Below are 19,109 nucleotides of genomic sequence, written 5' to 3'. Positions count from 1 at the left end.
TCTCTTCTTCCTTGACAATATTGATATTTTCTAATGTCTCGAGGTTTGGCACCAGTATCCTAGACAGCAGACACATCCGAGTCTAATCTGGACTACTTTTGGCACTGAGGTCTCACTTGCAGCGCTGCCAAATTTTTCATGGGCCAAATGTCACAACACAGCTGACATCTGGCCCATACAAGGTGTGACTGAGACCCAGTGTGGCACATGAGGTCCAAATGTTCAGCGCTATCAGGGATGCTCTGAGATTTAAAAAAAAAAAAAACATTCACTGAAGCTCATGAAAATCCTTGTCAGAAACAATCAACTCTATTATTAGCAACTGTGTTCTTGTCAAAGAAAAAACAAAACAAAACCACACAAATATTTGAAGATCATTAGTTATTTAAGACTCAAGTCTCATGTTGCAGAGCTAGCTGACAGCTGACTGGCAAAATCATGTAATTATAACTTGATTCAAAGCTGAAATGAAAATGGCAACAACAAGATAAATATTTGATCCATTTAGGTTTTGTTTAAAGTTTTTGAAATGTTGACACATTTAGTTGGTTAAAATTCCTTCTTACTTACACACTTTTGTTAAATTGCCACTGCAGACTCATTTCAATTTAACTGCCTTACTTTTCCATTCATATGCACTTAGTATAAGAACCCGTCTTACGTGTGTGTAATCTCTGTTTCCAACAAACTTCCAGCCGAGGTGGATTTCATTTCATGATGCTTTATGGTTGCGACACGGGGCCTCTGTGACGCACCCCAAGGCCCTAGTGACCTCAGCTAAAACGGGGTCCTCGCCTCGACTTGCACCCCACTGTTCGAACCATCTGCTGGGTCTTTTCTGTGGCAGCCGGCCTCAGGAAACACACTGCAGCAGGGGGTTGATGGGAAAAGATGCTGTGAGTTTTACTGTTGCTCAAGAGTGTGTCTGTTTGGGTGCATTTGGAAAAAAAAAGTTTTAAAAGTTGAGACAGAGTCACTGAGCCAACACCTCGCAAAGTTTTAATGGCCTAAAATAAATGAAAGTTTAACCTTAACTCTCTGTAAACTCTTACTAACAAGACTTCCAAGTCTATGCTTATTGGTCAAACTTTTGTTTTTCCCTCAGGAAACTGAAGTTAGAACAGATTCAGCCAAATAGAAGAATTAGAAATTCAGTAGAAATGTTGAGAATCTTGTTGGGTGTAATAATCTGACATCATATGGCTATTTTATGAAAAAAAGGACATTAAGTTTTATTTTATTTTTTTTAAACCACACGCACCCATTCTTCTGATAGACAAAACTGAACTAAATATGCTTTAAACAGGTCTGAGCAGCTCCACTCGGCTAACCACATCAAGCAAAATGAGTAAATGCTCTGCAGCATTCAGGTAAACTATGAACGATAGCTGTAACTCGATCCTGCTGATATGTCACTGTCACATAACCCTCCTGGTTTGCCTCTGTTTACATTCATTCCCTGACTGGATGGTTTACAGTGCCCTGAATGCCTGCTGCACTCGGCAATGTCACTGTTTGCATTTCTACTTGTGCACTCATGTGTCTGCTGTGCTGTGCCATCATTTGCGATATTGAGCCGTTCACGCTGAGCCTAACAAATCCTGATAGCAGTTTCAGTGAAACGCAGGAAGGAGTTTCAGTCTGTACTCTTACTGCCCGAGCTATGAAATACAAGTGTTACTGCAACACTAGAAGACAGAACAACAATTTGAAACCATGAACGTTTGCAGTGTCTGATCTCAGGTAAAGCACAGTTACATACCTGATCAGGAGAGATTATTTTAAGTGAAAAAAGCCTTTTTCATGTAGCATCAGCATTTGTACCCCTTTACTAGATGAGTGTCTGCACTGTTATAACAGCTGGCCGCAGGACTGGGAATGATTTTCTAAACTCTATGAACATGTTCATTTTTAACACTTTTAGAATGAGGACAGACTCACAAGAGCGACAACAAACTGCAAAGGCTAAAACTGCCGGCTTATTTTTATTGTTTTCATCGCTCCAGTGCTTACTAGATTACAAGAAGTGTAAGGGAACAGGTTACCAATCCAAAAACCTGAATAAACACGTCTTTAAACGCTATAAAAGTTTTCGTTTTTTTCCCCTGGTGGATTGTGACTCGTACGGAAACGTATTAATAGTGCACCAAGTTTTGTACTCATATCTGAGGTTGCAAATAACTGCAGTTTGAACAAAAGCAAAGGGTAAAATAAATAAACCTAAACAGTGCACGGCTGATCGGCTCACTGGGGTCACATCAGATAATAACTTGACCATGAGAAGCTGATATTTTTAAAAGTCAGCCAAACATGGTTCCTTGTATTTGCTTTTCTTCAAGATCTCAGAGAGTGACAAGGAACAAGCCGCTGTGGACGGCTGGGAAAATGGAGCTGTTTATGGGAACAAGAACTACTTTAAAAAACACAGTGGATAACACCGAGGGAATGAGAGACTGAGAACATGGAGGCAAGAGGAAAACGGTGATGGATGGAAGACAGAAGGGGAAGCGGAGGAGAGGCAGACACACACACACACTCAGGCACGCTATAATATGAGTTGGCAGACTGCGAGCGAACAGAAGCAGATCATAGAAAGCAGTCATTCAGATCAGACGACCATTTAAATCAACCGGTCACACCGAGAGGTTTCATTTCAGTCCAGCATGGGTTTCTGAAGCCCACCCCAGCAACGTATCTGGACCGAGAGAGCTGATAAATGATTTCACTAATTGATATATTTAAACTCTTACATCAAACTATTTTAAAAACATTCAGTATTTTATCAGCATACGGTCCACTCATTCTCCGCAGGGTGCAAAAAGCCTCTGAAACAATCAGTTGAATCAGGTCCAGATGAGCCGCCATCAAGAGGACATAATTATATAAACAGAGAAAGACTGTTAGTGTGCTGATGTAAAAATATGCTAAACACCTCACTCTTAAAATAGAGCGGCCTGTAGCTGCTGCACATGCAGCCGAACCCCATCGACACGACCAACACGGCTGACTCTCGGACAAAAAGCAGCGCTGTTAAACGCGACCGCCTTGCTACCGAATCTGACGGCAGAAATTTTAAATCTCCACAAAGCCATCCTTTAAAGTTTCCAAAGATGTCAAACATAATAAGCTTTCAGAATATTTAAAGCCCCGTGTTAAATGATCTCCCCCTCAGTGGAGACATCTCAAAGTAAACAGCTTCTCTGGGAAGCCATCGAAGCTGTGCTGGCTTATCCTCTGGGGACAATAGTCAGCTTTTTGGCGCGCTAGCAAGATGCTATGCAAAGGAGTTGCATGTTAGTAATTGTTTCTCTCAAATATGATTACTCGTGTAAACGGAAACTGAAAAGTCCCATCTCTTACCTACAGATTCTGCACTTTTATTTGCAGATATCTCGCTTAGCACTTTAGGCATAGTCTGATAAATTTTAGGTGATGCCAGGTTCTCTTATACCGTGTGAGATATTGGCTGTACTCACAGCTTCAAAAGGCTTTTACCTTTCAGGGCCAATGAAGCCACATTTTCCTCTTTTCAAAAATCTAGTCAGGACTTTCCATTTAATAGGAAACAAAAACAGCAAAAATGCACAAATACACTACAAAAGATCCAACAAAAGCAATCTCTGTTCCAGAATGAGCCGTTTATTCACATTTAACTCTGGGCAGCTCTACAAGTAAATCCAAAAACAAAAAACAAAAAAACAAAACGGGTAAGACAGCCATCATCGAGCCAAAATGCAAAACCCTAAGTACACAAACTTGTTGTCGCCATCATCTTGTTAGCACCTTCTGTTTGGAACTGGCCACAGTGTAAATAACACTGAACTGAACTGGGGGAAAACTAATGTTCTTGGGGCCTCTGGGGTCCAATTTGAAACTGGAGAGGAGCGGTCGAGAACTATGCTGGATGCCACCCAGAATGAAAAGTAGAGCTGAGATTGGTTCATGTCGGGACATGTGGCTGAGGTCCGCTCCGATCAACCCAAAAAACCTCTAACAAGCTTGTCCGGTTGACATCTAAACAAATCCTCATCCTTCATGCCCGAGACCCAGAGAGGAGGAATCAGAGTTTTAGAGCTGGAAATGAGGAGACTTTCAGAAAGTGGAAAACTTTTGTTGAGTCAGATTGTTCAAAAGGTTAAAGATTAAAGATTGAGCTCATGAGGGCGCTCATAAGGAAAGTCTTTCACCTAAAACTCACCAAGTTCTTGAGGCCCTAACCTCTCAGAATTTAGTGGAGAATTAGAATACTAATGTTCTGATGTTTTTCACTTTTCAGATCCTGGACGGCTGGGAAACTCAGAAAATAGATGGAGAAAGCAGATTATAGAAAGCAGTCCCATAACCAGAGCCAGAGAAAGGTGTGTGTAGAGTGTCAGTAATTGGCTGATATATGAGAAGAGTGCTTGTTTGAGGGTCAGCGGGGTCTCAGCAGGAATTCATTTCTTAAAAACATCCCGAAGCCTTCAATTAACCCCGTTAGCCCCCTCCCACCAACGCCACAAACACATGAGCAGCTGAATCTGCCAAAATAAACAGCCAATGGCATTCCTGAAAACCCCCAGCAGAGGAAGAGGGGTGAAGGGGAGCTTGAGAAATGAGCAGAAATAGGAATGGATGGGAATGAATAAAAGAGCAGGAGTAGTTTCTAAAAACTGGCAACACAATAAATGGAAAGGGCTTTCAAAATAAAAGGCAGCAGCAGTTGTAGCTCTTACTTATTCAGTGTTCAGGCCTGTTGATCCCTGGTGACATCAATCACCTCAGTCTCCTGAAAGAAGCACAAAAAACATGACTCGAGTTATATATAAAAAACCTGTTTGGGTAAAGAGCAGAGGCCATTAGTCATCTGATATCTCACAGCACAGCTTGGATTTGCTGAAAACTGAAGGAATGAATGGCTGGCCTGAGGGTTGCACTAGGATTACAGGTCAAATCCAGGTGACATATTTGTTCCTGATTAAACCTGAGGACTGCAGGGACTGCATCGTGTTTCTTTTGTCGATTCTATCTGAGGAGCTTAAGGGCAACGATCCAGACTTTTCCTTACAAATCCTCCCCATTATTTTTTTTTCTTTTAGTACTTTGTCTATATTTACCCTGATCATCTCCCTCGTGTGGAGTTATTAATGACTCTATGCTGGCATCATAGTTTGTAGCTATCTGACTAACCATGCAACATGGGCTGGTGTGAATATTTCAGAAACTCCTGATCTGCTCAGATTCTCCCACACGGCCATCTCTTGTTTTTGCAGAGAATGGCCCAAAAAAGAGAAAATATCCAGTGAGCGGCAGTTCACGGGGTTAAAATGTCTTCTCGATGTCAGAGTTTAGAGGAGAACGCCCTTTGGCTGCTTTAAGCAGATACAAAGGCGACAGTGACTCAAATAGCCACTCATTACAACCAAAAGAGAACGCAGAAGAGCATCTCTGATTGCACAACACATCGTACCTTGAAGCAGAAGACCACACCGGGTGTCACTCAAGTCATCCAAGGACAGGAAAACCAACCCATCGTTCACACCGGCTCACCAAAATAAGACAGAAGACTGGAAAACATTGCCTGGTCTGATAAGTTTCAATAGCCGAGGCACAATTTGGTATGAATACCATGAAAACATTGCTCCATCCTGCCTTGTATCAACGGTTCAGCCTAAGCTCAAATCTCAAATCATCTCAAACTGGTTTCTTGAGCATGATAACTAGTCCATGTGTTCTGGACTCTGTCCCTAGTCTTAACGTTATCAATTAAAAGTGTTATAAACACTTAAATCTCTGATTATGAGTTATTATGTACTAAAGGCATGTGCCATCAGAACACAGCAACACCACAAATCATCAAATACTTCATGATTTTTGTAGACCGAGCCTCATGTCCAGCTATGAATTAGCTGGACTTCATTTGTTGGTTATTGTCACATTTTCCATACAAAGTCTGGGTACCTCAGCCTGCTCCGTGCACAAAAACAGAAATGAAGTGTGTCCTGAGAGCTGCAGAGCCTGCTACATAACGAGCGTGGAGATCACAGCGAAGCCAGTGATGGCATTTTTAATTAAACCTAGTTCATTCACAGCAAGAGCCAGAAATATTATACTATCTATTAGAGAAAAGACATATTACTGCCTGGACTAATAACAAAAAGCTGGAGCTGTGCCCGAGCTTAAACAGAGCCCTTCACTGGGGCATACATTAAACTAAAGGCATTTTAATTTGTGATAATACAGAGAGAGGGTCTCAGTTTTCCCTCTCATACTGATAGCATTAAGGCTTATAGGCACACCAGGTAAAACAAAAGGACTTTTTAAACTAAAAAGATAAAAAGAAAAGAAAAATCAATTTGGGGACTAATCTTCATAATGAGACAATCAAGCAGACAAAAAGCTACAGACGCTGAGAACATTTAATGAACAAAGCCCAGCTGAGGTGTAAATGTTGCTGAATAAGCCTGCAGTAATACGGTTCACAGGTATCTTCAATTTCATTTCACACTGCGATGAGGACGCTGCTCGCCTCTGCTCCAGAAACAAGAATTAAGGTCGTCCGTGCCTCCGTTCGCATCACACTGAAACCAGCAGAAAAAGAAGCTAGTGAGGCGAGACTGTGTGTGTGTGTTTGTGTGGTGAAGTTTGTTTGGCAGCACTTCTAACAATGTCGAGGCCCTCGGTGCTATCCAACAGAATAGCCCAGTCTGTCTCGACTATCTCAAAGAACCATATGCTTCTGGATCCCAGCGCCCAGTCGCGTGTGTGTCTGTGTGCATCTGTGTGTGTGTCCATATGTTCTAGCATCTAAACATCCAGCATCTAAAAGATCCAGATGGCGAAGCATCAGTCGACACAATGTCTCCTTCCATCAGCAGGAAGTAACTTGAAAACCGTAAAGACAACAAACATTCATCATCCGGGCTTTAGGAGCCGACCACACCGCTCACTTGACAATTATAGAGTAGTTATCATATTACGATAAGTATAACACACACACACACAAAAAAAGTGCTTTTTATTTCTAAAGCGCACAGAGCCGCGAGATGACGTGGAGAATAAGGAAACCTGGCGTCTGAATAACCCAAAGCGACGGATTAAATCTTGAAGGAACGACAGCAACTGAGGTTTAGCTACAAATCAGACAAATTCTGTTTTTTAAAATGTTTTTATTTGGAGGCTTTTGTTCGACACGTGTGTGTGGATGATGATAAATCCTGCAGCAGTCCAACAGAAGATACAGCCTCTTCCCCAAGAAACAGACACACAACAGAGTGACTCACATTTCCAAGTTCATGTTATTCCCAAACGGCAATCTACACTTCCTATGACCAAAAACCATTCAAGGGGCTGAAACTGAGATGCTCTATGAATCCTCATATTTTTAAAACTCACGTGGACAGGCTTATACGATAAACAGTGATTAAATAGTTACTGTGATGCATTCAAGGTAAAAACAAACCCCAAAACGTTTGTTTTTACCTTTTACTTTTTGTTTACTCCTGTGAATTTTGGCTCTTTAATAAAATTTTGGCTCATTTATAAATGCAGGTAAATGTAGATATGTTTCAGGAATGAACATTAAAGTGTGACTTTGATTATTTAGTGTATTCTAAACATTGTGTTAGTTCAGGGAGACCATGAAGTCAACCTCAGTCACAATCCCGGTACATTTAGGTCCACACTAATGTGTTTTCGTTTGAAAACGCAACGTTTTCTCTTCGTTTTGGCCTTCCGTCCACACTGAGACGGCGTTTTTGGTCGCGTTGTAGTGTGGACAGCGAAACCGGAGCCTTTTCAAAAACAATGACACATTTTAGTTATGTGATGCAGTCATGTGACCAATTAAACTAAGATAGTGGAGGGCATTACACAGCAGTTGTTTTGTATCAGTCTGCTTGCTCAGATAGCTTTTCTTCAAATTTTTTAATTCTCTTTTGCAACTTTGTATTTTTGTGTTACTCGCAGCAACAGCTCCACCTCATTGTTAGTCCATTTAAAAAACTCGGTGCTTTTCCTCAACATTTTGCCGCGACGTTTCAAAGAGCCGAAAATTTAAAAAGTGGCAGACAGATATGAGGCAGGTCGAATTTTTTCAGCCGTTTCAATGTGGATGAAGAACTCTGTGAAAACGTCTGAAAACGCTTCGCATCCACACTATCGTTTTCAGACGTACACGTTTTCAAATTTATCCGGGCTAGTGTGGACGTAGCATTAATCCCAATGCCAGCTCAGCAATATTTAGGTTGCTTTACACCTATTGTGCATCTGCAAACCACTTTGCTATAGCTCAGGTGGCAGAGCAGGTCAGCCACTAATCAGAAGGTCGGTGGTTCGATCCCAGGCTGCATGCCAAATATCCTTGGGCAAGATACTAACCCCATGTTTGCCTACTGGTGGTGGTCAGAGGGCCCGGTGGCGCCTGTGTCCGGCAGCCTCGCCTCTGTCAGTGCGCCCCAGGGCAGCTGTGGCTACAATGTAGCTTGCTATCGCCAGTGTGTGAATGTGTGTGTGAATGGGTGAATGACTGAATGTAGTGTAAAGCGCTTTGGGGTCCTATGGACTAGAAAAGCGCTATACAAATGCAGGCCATTTGCTACCCATCTCCACCATTGCACCACATCATATCTGCATGAACACCTCATACCAGCTACCAGCATGGTGGAAGGGTGATGATTTGGGCATTTTGGAGTCACCAAGTCAACCAAAAGCTCCTTCCTCTGTATACAAAAGTAACCTCGAGGCTTGGCCCTAACCTGGGTGATGTGACAGGACAATGATCCCAGTCACAGCAGTACATCTACGACAGAATAAATGAACAAGAGAAGAATCGAGCTGCTGCAGTGGCCCAGTAAAAGTGGGACTTTAAGAGAGCTGTGCAGGGAGGAATAAGTGCAAAACTCAGTGAACTGAAGCAACATCGCAAAGAAGAGTGAGCAAACATTCCTCCACTTATTTACTGATGGAGTCTCACTGCCAAATATATATATGACTACAGACAGAAATCTCTTTTTTTGGACTACAGCAATCCTAAAATGGAATCCACTTTGTCAGTCGGGCTACTGCAGAACACTTAAATGACTTAAAACACACTATAAATAATATGAAAGTTTAAAGTTCAACCGCTGTTAGAGACTGTGGTAGTCAATCCAAAAAGCATGCATTATAATTAAAATACTTTTAAATATTGTAATACAATTTTCTTATGACTAGCAAAAGGTCAGTTAATCACAAGCCCATTGTCTCATAATGACAAGATAGTAAATGAAAATTAGTAGCTCTGAAAATGATAATTGGAAGAAAACGGCATGTATTCTTCTCTGCTGAGATCATTTTAAGTAAAATAAAGGAATACCTCGACCTGCGGTGCGTGCACTATGTGCAGAGATAAAATGGTAAACTTTCTTTTTCCTTAATTGGAGCCCTGACAGGTACAGAAACACAAGAATCTGAAAATATCTGAAACATTTCCGTGAGTTTTATTAAATTTTCAGAAGGCTATTGTGCATTCTTCTCTTCAGCTCACCCTGCACTGACCTCCTCTCCGCCTCTTTCATTTGCACTATGCTTCTTCTATTGAACGGGATTCAAAAACGGGCTCTGCTGTCAGTCAGCAAATGGTAGGAAAAAGCTAAACGGACCTGGGCTGCATTTTATTTTGATTTAAAACTTTCTTCAGCACTTTTTTTTTTTTACATATATAGTGTGATGGTGATGTGAACTGAATGCATTACCACATTGCAATGATTTATATTAGGGGGCAGAAATATAAATCCTGATTTGCTTTCCATTTTTGGCTCTGCTGGAATACAAATGAGGCAGACGGAGGATGGAGTGTCACCCAGCAGGTCCAGATTGGAGGCAGGGATGCCACTCTGCTCATGCTCTGACCTCTGTGCCAGAAAAACACACACATACACAGCGCGAGCCAAGAGAGACAGTCAAAACAGAGGCTGCCCCAAACACACTTTGCACTTTCCCCTAAATAAAAACTGCAGCAGCTGCTTCCAACGACCGAGCTCGTGCAAAATTCGATTGCGCTACCTGCCCGTCACCAGGCAGCAGCAGATGGACAAAGTCTAAGACAAACCGAGGACGAAAGGGGAGTGTGCAGCAGCTACATGGCTTCGTATTCTGCTCATGAATTGGTGTGAATAATCTTCAGGTGGACACAAACATGCCCACTAATCAACGCTAATGTCTGCAGGTGCTAATACATTAGCCGCAGCGTCTTAAGGAGGATGCACAGAAATCAGGGAGGCAAAACAGAAAGGGGGGGAATGTGTGTGCAAGCACTGTGAAAAAAATAAATTAGCTATTTTGTCAAAAAGGATAATGAATGTTAAAACTATGCAAATGCTAAGAGCATCTGCATAAGTCCTTTTTAAACATGGGATTTCCAAATGTGTATGTGTGCGTGTGCGTGCAGGCTTATTTGTGTGGGACTTTAAGCAATTAGGACAGGAAGCAGAGGCGCGCTGTTGCTTTGGCTTCCCGGTGGAATTAAGTTATGCACCATCAACACACACACACACACAAAAGACCAAATTCCCATACTGACCAACAACCCGGTCTCAGCTGTAAAGCATCACATGTACACACACTTTAAGAAAAAAAAAAAAAAAAAAAAAAAACACACCCTCAACTTCCTCTTGACCCACTTCCCAAACAACACGCCACCTCTCTCGTTCCATCCATCTCTCCATCCCTTCATCCCGCAGGAAAGCAAAGCAGGACACTTCTGCTCTGTGTCACCAGATCACTCACACACACACACACACACACACACACACACACACACACACACACACACACACACAGATTGTTTATGAGGCCAAAGGCATGCAGGGAGAAATCTTCATCCAAACTGTGCTGTACTGAGTCTTTATGCAACTGTGCTGCTCTTTTTCAGAGTTCAAAAATGTAATGAGGCCTCTGAACAGGACTGATACACAGACCTCTGCATTATTACTATAATGCACACTGGAGCCAAAACACGCAAATCCTCTCTGCATCAATAACACAGCGGGACCACGGTGGTCTTTATCGATGTAATGGCCAGAGCCAGAGCAGGATCGCAAAGTTCTTCATCTTGGGTCATGATCAACGTTAATGTTACAGTCTGGTGTTACGTCGTCTTCTCATGGACGTGGCGCTCACGGTTTGTGCACATGTTTCTTGGCACGTTAGCTTGTAGAACCTGAGGAGGAGCAGAGATGTGACATGAATATTGGATAGAAACGACCCTTAATTTAGAATAGTTCCCATGTCTTTCCAAGGGGAGCAGCATAGACGGAGATCCTCCTCACTAACATCTGATGCAAACCCAGTCATTTGGTTCTATAAGCAGACATGAAGCAGTGCCAGTGGGGTCAGTAGGTTTACACATTTGCCGATGCTGCAGATTAAACAAAAGACTTGGGTATGGAGAAAAGAATCTTATATGCAAAATTTTTTATTGTTTGGTTACCCACTTGGGGTGTTGGTGGCGTGTCAGCAGCAATCCACACACTGTTTCGGCCTGCTGTGGTGAAGAGAGGTGAGCGTGAAAGCGAAGCTGCTGATTTACCAGTCGATCTACATTCCTACTCTCACCTTTGGGTAGTGACCAAAACATTAAGATTGCTAACAGAAGCAGCTCAGAGTAGAGCCGTTACTCCTCCACATCGAAAGGAGTCAGCTGAGGCAGTTCAGGCATCCGACTAGGATGACTCCTGGACACCGACTAGGTGAGGTGTTTCGGCACTGTCTTCCCAGCACAAACCCAGGACCCGTTGGAAAGATTAAATCTGTAGGCTGGCTTGGGAATGTCTTGATGCCTCCCACAGAAGAGCTGAATGAGGTCTCCCAGGAGAGGTACTCCTGCTCCCGTAACCCAGATAAGCATCAAAACACGTCTGGATGGTTTGGTTCTAATTTAGTCATCAAAACTTGTGTTGGTGACAACATGTCTGAATAGGCCAAACATGTTTACACATCGCAACACAAAAGCTCACCTACGTTACTACGACTGTTTCAACCCCCTTTAAACACCAACCATTATCCTTTGTGGTGAGACTGGGCTGTAGGATGAAGGCCAATTTGACACATTCCAATACGTAATCACAAAGTGGTTTACATTAAGCAACAGCTTTGTGTAAAGCAGGAAATTTGTCACAAAAATAGGAGAAACTACACCCCCCACAAATGTTTAAGCTCAAGGAGAAGAAAAAGAGGAGGCAGAAAGTCTGAACCGAGGGAGGGAAGAGATAAAGGTTGGCAAGCTGAACAGAGCCGCAGCAGTTTGTTTAACAGTCCGACAGGAGCTGTTGAATCTGGCTCTATCAGTACGCTGTGATCAGGGCCGCTGAGACAGCCCGGCTCCGAAATGAAGTGGAAAGCTAAACGGATCCATGTTGGTGGAGGAATTTCTTTGTATACAGAGATATGTTTGGAGAGTGGTAAAGAGCAGGAATTGAGAAAAAGACAGAGGTCAGACAAATCTTAGATGCACCAACCAAACACCAATATGTGCAAACAGTAAAGAAAAAAAAAAAAAAAAAAAAAAAGGATCTTTCTGCCTCTCTTCAACTCTTTTTTTCCATCTGAATATCTCACCTCCTCCCACCTCAATTTATCTCTCAATGAAAACTTATTTCCAAAGATTTACAAGGGAACATTATCCTGCAACAAACGTTGGCAATATTCCTTTATTTCCCCCGAGAAGGCCGACTGCACACCCTCCTCCTCCACATTCATTTACTTCCATACATTTATAAACCTGAGCTTCTTAACATAACCACAGTGACTCGGTCACTTAAAGTCTAACTTCGAAACATTTAAAAGATACAAGTTAAGAGTCTGTAAAATGACATGCACATGTCTCCATAGAACAAGATGACATCTTTTTTTCTCAGAGTGAAAAACCTGTGAGCAGACCTGTTAGAATCCTGTTGTGTTTGAAGCACAACAAAGTGCCTGCTAGGCTATAACCACACACTGCAGGAAACTTTGAACAGTCACCACTGTCTCTGGACTATTCCTGGAATATAAGAGAAAGTTATGAAATGAGCCGCCATGTTGGGTTGGATGCTAAAATCCGTGCGCAGACAGCCCCCAGAGGGCGCCGGTCCAGGCAGCTGAAGGTCAGTCTATGCAGGATTGTAGGAGGCTGTAGTTGACGGCGCGTCCTTATGAATTACTGTGTAACGGATCTTGTCTCATGGATCAATGATGGGAGGCAAAAATATAAGGATGCCTCAAAAATGACCTTGTTTAAAGTATCAGAAGATCATCGATCAGCTTGATTTGAATGCCTCAAAATTAAAATCACTTTTTACACTAAACGTATTTAAAATTAACCTTTTTTGTAACTGCATGATCACATGACTGATCAATGTCCCATCATCACCTATATAAGAGGCATCTGCCTATGAAAGTAGAAAGTGCACCTGATATCTTCACTTAGTGCAGTTCGAGCAAATGAAAAGAAACTACTGGGTTTATTTTCGTTACCACTTTGTGCATTTCTCTCTCATATCATCTCATTCTCTCTGAAACAGCAATAAGCCATACCAAGTGTTGATATATTTCAATTTGACTACTTAAGACGTCATCTTACTTCCTGTGACTGGTCCATAAATATAGAAAGCCAGAATCTAAACAATGTTTTCACACCTCAAAGGTTTCACATCTGTAATTTTAGTTTAAAATAGTGGCAGAGGATGCTTAAATAACCAGTATGAGCAAGAGTGGCGTTTACAACATTAAACCCATCATTTCAAGGTTGCATTCAAATTTAAAATTGCTACATTTTGAGGCCAAATCAATTTATTTTAACTGACTGGCAACAATTTAGAGAAATCTCTTTTCAAAACTGATGTAATTATTGTGATCATTAGCAACCGCTGTACAAACAGCACACTGGCATTGTGCCCTGGAGTGTGAAAAGCAGGAAAGTTACTCACTTATAAGTGTAAGACATGTCTTTAAAATAAACTGCACCAGCTGTTGGTGTTATGAATAATGGATAAGCAAATTAGTTAGCACATGTATGAAGTTGTTCATCAGATATCCCACACTTGACCATCTCACATTTACCTTCTCAAAAACATTAATTTCATGTAAAAACTAGGTGAGCGAGCTCCTTATAGGTTAAATATCTGATTCTACAGGTCTATGAAATGTAGTTCAAGCTAACACAGAATGATGGATGCTTCAAGCCCATAAAGTATTTGAGCACCTGTAGAAACTGCTGTTATGTGATTAGGTGGACTGATATTTAATTTACACCTTCGCATGTACAAGGCACGCAATGTACTTAAAAGCAGGTGAATGGTTTCACACATTAAAGCGTGAATGTGATAAAAACGCAACACATTCTCAGCTTCAGTGTGACATTCCTTAGGTATGACACCACATAACATATCCAAATGAACATTTAATAAAGAGCAGTTTTCTATTATTAATATTATTTATAATTTATGATGGTGTTCTTGCATACTTCCCAATCAATAAATGGATAAATCCAATGCTTTTTTGATATTTGGTCTAAATTTTACCCAGTGCCTGTCATTTTACTGCATGAGATAACAGTAGTTGACTTTTTCAGCTTTCTGCTATGACTAATGACAGCATTAAAAATAAATAAATAAATAAACACCTTTGTTTAAAAAAAAAAAAAACCCCACACAATCTAAACTTCCTCCTACTTTTTAAAAAAAGTCTCAAGTTTAAAACTACACTAGGACATCAGTGTGATTGGGAAACTGATGGGCTCCTGAACATTCGTATCGTTCTTTTAGTGGTGAAATAAAGTAGCTGAAAGAAATTACAAAAAAAAAAAAGTGAGAAATTCACAGAATTCTCACATTAATCTTTAAAAATCTTCAAAGTGGATAAAAACGGAAGAGATGGATGGCTGGAAAGGTGGGGGTGAACACATCTGGTTCTACTCAACGTGACTGACATTCCTCAGGGATAAAGGGAGACACAGAGAGCAGGCTTGATGGCAGCGGAATGGACTTTTACACAATATCAGTCTCTCCCGACGGGTATCTGCACAGATCAGAAGCATGTGGTGTTTGCCGAGTAAACAAAAATCCCACGACTTCCAATCTGAAGCAACCAGAAGGGTGTGGAAACCGAGCAGATGCTGTGGACTTTAAATTTATGACTTTTCCCACTGCTGTCCATTACTTTCAGCTTTAGTGACTTCAGTGGATAAAAATGTTCTTTCCTAGTTTATTATGGTCATGTTTCAATGTGCTGAACACATTTGAAATTTCCAAGTATGACTTCAAACTATTAAACTATTTTAACTATAAACTATTTTCCAAATTTCCTTGTGTCTATATTTCAACGTCATCTTTTTATGACATTCCAAGAATACCATGACAAATTCTGGGGGCGAGAGGAAGACGGACCATTTTGAAAACCTTAATTTCAGTGCTAGAAAAAAATAAAACAAAAACAAATAAACAATTTGTCCTTTAGGATGAAAGAATTTGACTCCTATTATATGATGTCATAAGTTTAATTTGCTTCATGAATGAGACGGATTTCTCTATTTCAGGCCTAAGGCTGTGTTTGAGCTCAGCATTAGCACTGCATGCCTCTCCTTTTATTTCAGGGAGACTGACAGCAATAATTCAGCAAAAGAAAAAAGTGAGTTGAAACACCCTTTATATAAAAGCCTTTATATAAAAGATGGATGTAGCTTCGATTTGAGGTCCAAGTTAATGCAGAAATGCCTTAAATCTGCAGTCTTTCTAATGGCCAGCAGGGGGAGACTCCTCTAGTCAAAAAAAAAAAAAAAAAAAAAGGTTACAAGTAAGTCTACTGGAAAACAGCTCTAGGCTTCCTTGTCCTTTGACCTCAAGGAACACAATCAATAGCAGGTTCCAAGGCTTCGGGTCTTTATAAATCATAGTCACCATTTGTGTCCAGAAATGTCGAGGTGACAGACGGGGTAAAACCCTACTGACATCCACGTCCATCGACACCATCCTCACAGATTTGTTCTTCACTGACATCGACATTCAAACCACGTCCATGCGACAGCTTAAGATTTTTGGACACACTAGAGCAGCGGTCCTCAATCTTTTTTTGCGCCACGGACCGGTTTATGCCCGACTGGCCTTTAAGGTGTCGCGGATAAATACAACAAAATCAAACTAGTACCTGTACCGGAAAAAAAGGAGATTTATTCATAACACACGTGAAAAGACCCAGGAAAACAGAGTTAACGATAAAAACGATTAAAAAAATAACACTGAAAACCGATAAAAACCCTGAAAACCATACATTTCACACCTGAGCCTCAACTCTCGCGGCCCGGTACCAAACGACTCACGGACCGGTACCGGTCCGAGGCCCGGGGGTTGGGGACAGAGCGCTCCTGTGAAAATAAAACTTTACACCGCTTGTTTACAGAAACAGCAGCTCCGGAAAGAAAGTGAAAAGAAACTCTTTTTTCTAAGATAAAGTCAGTTGGGGACCGGGCAGTCTGTGTTACTGAAGCCTTAAACATAATTTTTAATGTTTTGTTGGCTCTGTTAAGGCTTTTTTGTTTTCTCCCTGTGCAGCATGATCAGTCTTAACTTCCATCTTTGGTTTGTGGGGTTAAAAAAATAAATAAACGGAATTCCTCGTCCTACATAAAGCACATCATATCACCTTGCAGCTGATCTCCTGTCATTACGAACATCACTGATTCGATTTACCACCCTCTCATATCAGTCTCTGCTCTCACTGGTAGTCGCTTCAATTGCTTCGCTGAAAGTTGGGAAAACTCAGGACCCAGCACAGATTATTTTACTCCATACTTTGTTGCTGAATGTCACCAAGTTTCTGTGGTGTGGTTGATACTTCCTGCCAATTGTTTCCTGTGCTGATGCCCGTAAATACAGAAAATAAATCACTGACAAATTCTAAAATGCAGGAGCGAGACTTGGCCGGCAGGTCCACGGCACTTCACTGCGTATGGATAAGACAAATGTTAGACAATCAACTACAGTAGCTTGCTGGTGGAAATACAAACGGTATCAGGCTACAGTCAACTATTTACTTTTCTGATTTTTAATTAAGCTTTCCAGCTGTTGGTGCACTGATAACCACCTATCTGGGAAATATATCTGAACATCATGACTGATCACAGCAGCATAAATTACATGAAATCTACCAAGCTCCATGAGCTACAGGCTGGCATTTAGTCTCAAACATCTGCCGCTTCAGTTTGATTTCCATTAATCGTAGACGTCTATTTTTAGGCGTAAATACAACCTCTCGTGCCCCACATCCCTGTCTGCGCGGCGTTTAATCGAGCAGAAATGCAATATAAAAACTAATATTCCAAACACACGATCGAACCCCGGCCCAGAGACGCGGCACACACCCAAAGCAGCGGTGGTGAAAATCTGAACTTGTCTCTCTGTCTGCAATAGAAAATGAAATGCCAAGCCTGGCTAAGGACATAATGAAAAAGCTATTATCAGCATAAGCTTTCATCAGCACTGCATTCAGCCATGTTCAATACAAACTGATTCTCTCATCTCACGCTGTACCCATCTGAATGCTGGGATATAATAAAGGACGCAAGATAAGAGAGTGAGAGAGATCACTTCTTTCTTTTTTTAAAAAGTAGTTTTTAAATCGTGCATCAGCACATTTACAGCGAGACGAAGTTTTCATCAGCACACACACGGATAAGTTGGCCCTTGCGGACGCCGCGATAATCAGCCCGTGATTGTTAGAGTCCGATCAAGTCGGTTCATTAGTGACGAACGTACACGTCTTTGTCCACTCCTGCTTATATCTGCATCCATTCATGAGCCTTTTCATTTTCCCGCTTTGTTGTGACTAATTATTGGGGAACTTATTCTTTCCGTGATACTCCGTCTGTCACCTCCAGCATCACCATCCCTGAATTCAAATACAGCCTCCTCATACAAAATTCAGCACAACTTTAAATTATACATATTACGATACAATATTAAAGCTATATCCAGCATATATTAAGCAATAATGAGGAGGGGCTCGAGTCAGGCCTGTCAAGTACAGAGTCAAATTGCAAAGAAAAATGTGACTGTGAATCAGCCTTCTTTTCCCCCTCTCTTGTATAAAAGCTGTGCAGAAATGTCAGGTCATTTACCGAAATCCAAGCAACCTTTACACAGAGAGCCAAATTGAGTCCATCAGGGCAGAGGTAGGTGGCACCAGCAGGTATATGAGGTAATTTATGCCATCAACTATTGGCGTTTTCTGAGCTAAAATACAATATTACCCGTCTCTAGCAGTGGGTGTGAAAATACTGTCCCTTGGATTTCACTCTGGTTGGATCTTTCGTAACAAAATACCATCTGCAGGCCAAATTGCCCCTCGGGGACATTAAAGCTCTGTTCCAATCTAGTCTACTCTACAATGTTATTACCAATAACAGTAATGGCAAATGCAGAGGGGGGGCATGAGGGAGTGGAAAGGGTAGCACAGTGAGAGAGAAAGAGAGAGTCAGATGAAGAAGATAAAGTGTAAAAGAACAACTGAAAGTTGGTTTAGCTGGTGATTTGCGGATTTTTATTTTGCTCTGTCCAGTATAGCTTATTTTCTCCATGAACAGTTGTATGTTCTTTATCTATTATCAATAAATGCAGAGAAATCTTCTTAGAGAGATAAAGAAACCAATGCTGATGTGCCAAAAATTGCAGTTCCTCAGACGTCCACATGAGGCTGACTCCAAAAGCGAGTCAGCCTCCACAAACTCCCACGTTAAGATTCCCAACTTTACAGCAGGAATAAAGATGCCACAAAAAAACCTTCCAGAACCAGTTTTTAGTTAATCTTACAGGACATCTAATAACTATTTTTATGTTATTCTCCTGAATAAAAGATAGTGATGGTAAATGCACAAATTAATGCATTACTGTACCGTTTAACTTTTATATAGTCATGTGAAAAACCATGTACAGCCTCACCCCTTTCATAAGAGTTAATAAAGACAGCAGCAGCCAGGTGGTGCTAATCAAATGCTCAACAATCAGTTGAGCATTTGATTAGCCACCTCAATAAAAGCAGACGTTTTGACAGTTTGCTGGTCTGTAGTGTTCAGCAATGTGTTAACACAATATCACAGTCTTCCCTGGACTGGAACTCAC

At 41.3% G+C, this 19,109-nt stretch overlaps 1 protein-coding gene across 1 annotated transcript in view; it reads right to left on the bottom strand.

Annotated features, from left to right (window-relative positions):
- The window catches only part of plxnb2a.1 (plexin b2a, tandem duplicate 1), a 231,712-nt gene that overhangs the window by 136,008 nt on the left and 76,595 nt on the right, over nucleotides 1-19,109 (bottom strand). Inside the window, exon 3 of the mRNA XM_085436803.1 lies at nucleotides 4,716-4,768. The gene's annotated coding sequence lies outside the window, so the exon portion shown is untranslated. The remainder of the gene's footprint in view (nucleotides 1-4,715; nucleotides 4,769-19,109) is intronic.

Source organism: Copadichromis virginalis, linkage group LG17 (assembly GCF_057382275.1).
Source record: "Copadichromis virginalis isolate Kocher_CV1m ecotype Utaka linkage group LG17, C_Virginalis_male_GT1.1, whole genome shotgun sequence".
In the NCBI taxonomy this organism is placed as follows: Eukaryota; Metazoa; Chordata; class Actinopteri; order Cichliformes; family Cichlidae; genus Copadichromis; species Copadichromis virginalis.
The sequence above is the reverse complement of the archived record's forward strand: the minus strand, read 5'-3'. Positions and strand labels throughout refer to the sequence as shown.